The sequence below is a fragment of the Clupea harengus genome, chromosome 7, assembly GCF_900700415.2.
Source record: "Clupea harengus chromosome 7, Ch_v2.0.2, whole genome shotgun sequence".
Lineage (NCBI taxonomy): Eukaryota > Metazoa > Chordata > Actinopteri > Clupeiformes > Clupeidae > Clupea > Clupea harengus.
The window spans coordinates 9,119,398-9,121,897 of NC_045158.1; positions in this window are offsets into that span (position 1 = coordinate 9,119,398).

A 2,500-nucleotide genomic window follows, 5' to 3' on the forward strand; every position below is an offset into this window, starting at 1 on the left:
GCGTGTGTGTGCATGTTAGCCACAAGCCAGCCCAGGTCCTTCAGTGATTTCAGACCCTGCCTGGAGAGTCGCTTCAGTATCTGATACAGACGGCCGCATGGAGAAGTGATTAAAGAAGTGCTATTGTAATGAGAGGGTCCCTGTAAAATCCCCCACTGTGCTGAGCTATGACTCAAATGAGTAGGGGTGATTATCTCCCCAGACAAACGGCAGCTGTGTATTTAGACATACATTTTATATTTATAGATAGATACAGAGTATATTGAAAAACATGTAAAGATACAGTCCACGATTCGATTTCAATTTCACAAATGGTTGTTGATATTTGAGCTCAACAGCCAATCAAAATGACCCCAAAAAAGTGGTGGGCTCACTGGGATGGGCGAGCGGGACAACAGTGTGTGGAGAACAGAGGGCCATTGAGCCGAGGCTCCTGCTGCTGCTGCTGTGGTGAGACGGGCGGTGGGGCCGAGCGACAGGAAGTCATTATAATTTGCATTGAGATTGGATTGACCCACGCCTGTCCGAGCCCCGGATGCAAGTGAGTGGATGCAGCAGATGTTGGGGGGATGGGGGTGGGGGGGGGGGGGGGGGTTGAGCTTCCCATAGGGGGCAAGGCGGACAGCTGTGCTTTGTCTATCCGAGCCAGCCATTGTAAGAACTGTAAGGAAAGAGAGAGAAAAGAGAGAAGGAGAGTTGGGTTACAGAAGGAGATAAAGACCGAGAGGGAGAGTAATAGAGATGCGGAAAAGAGGAGAGAAATTGGCTCAGTCAGCGATCCAGAGGAAATCTCGGCTGGGAAGTTCGATTGTTGTTCGGATGCACGGGCACCTTGGACAATGCTGTGGCTGGTGAAAAACTGACCTTCATTTGTTCCCAAATAGCTTCCAATTCCTGTCACTGATGAGCCAAAATGGTGATTGGGGGCAGATAGCTCATGTGTATGAACCAGCCCATGCGGACTCCCTGAAGTTTTCTTCTCTTTCTGGATGCATACAACTTGTATGTACAATGCAATCTCCCAAGCGCCCCAAACAGCTACCCAAAGCTTATCAACTTCCCATGACTGCCCAGTTAACAAAGTCAAATCAATCACACACATATTCTCTCAGTAACAGATTGTAAACACATATTTGCTCCAAACTACAAGCCTAAAAACTGTACACTTCTCACTAAATGTATATTGATGTGATGACAAAAATACATACTCAACTGCAATTCAAGTTGAAACCTACTTTTAGATGAAGGAGAGGACCTTACTCTAAAGACACAGACTAAAGGCATGCATAAGGTAAGTTAGGTAAGGTTAGTTAGTTATCACAATGTTTTTATTCCCTCTCTGTGCACCATATCATATTCTCCCAGAGCCAGAACACACGGGTGGCTATCTTCAAAGATTGACAAGCCCTGAGTGACTCTGAAGCTCCCAGCAGTTCATGGTGAATGTACAAGCCTCTTGTGTCCTCACCTTTCCCCCTCTTGCCTCCTGCGGTGTCTGGTCTCAGCCCACAGCCTCGCTGCCAGGCGCTAATAGTTGGCATTCATTTTTTCACTGTTCGAGGCCTATGTAGGGCAGCGATACCGCATAAACACATCAATTATTTACACACACCTCTCCATTGTCTCGCTCAACTCAACGGCCCGGATTTACCCCTCAAGGTCTGTAATGCTTGACGATGGCGCCCAGGGAAGTATATCATTTTATTGACTGTAATGAAGCTCGAAAAGGTCATTATTCAAATGGCGCAGAATGAAAATGTGGATTTGTGGAGAAATTTTCAATGTGTGTTTTGTATGAGGGATGCAGAATAATGTTATCTGCTCCCAGCAGGATGACGATTGTTATTCTCTTTTTCTTTTTTTTTAAGGTGGATGTATTTTTTAAAAGTCTAGGGGTTGAGCATGGTGTGAGGACAGAGTGGCGCAGTGGAAATTCAGGAGGGGAAATAAGCCTCGGGCCATCACAGGGAGGTCAGCTCTTCAGAGTCAAGAGAGAGAGCGCCAATCTCCAGGCCCCAGCGCTGTGTCTGTCTCACCTACACGAAAACCCATTACCACCAGAGGCCCTCTGATGTTATGACAGAGACTTGAGCAGAGAAGGAGGGGAAAACCAATGATTCTCTCTCTGGGCCCGAATGGATTTAAAATCTAATTTCATCAAAATGTAAGGGTTGTTTTTTGGAGGGCGTGGGTGGGGGTGTGGGCGTGTGTGGGGGGTGGGGGGTGGATCTGGAAAAACATATGCCTTTAGGTATTGTGTCCAGCCATGATGTCAGCAAATTATGGCTTTTTTTGCAATCTTTTGGTCATGTTTGGTCAGCCCTAATTCTACCACATTCATGTACATGCACAGCGCTTGTCAAACTGTGGGCTGTGGACCAGTGCTGCTAAAAACAAATGTTTAGCGATCAGTAAATATACTTAATTATGAGGTGTCTTCAAACATAGAGGCATTACATAGGTAGTAGGGGTGTAGTGGTAGTAAGACGCGAAGGAACAG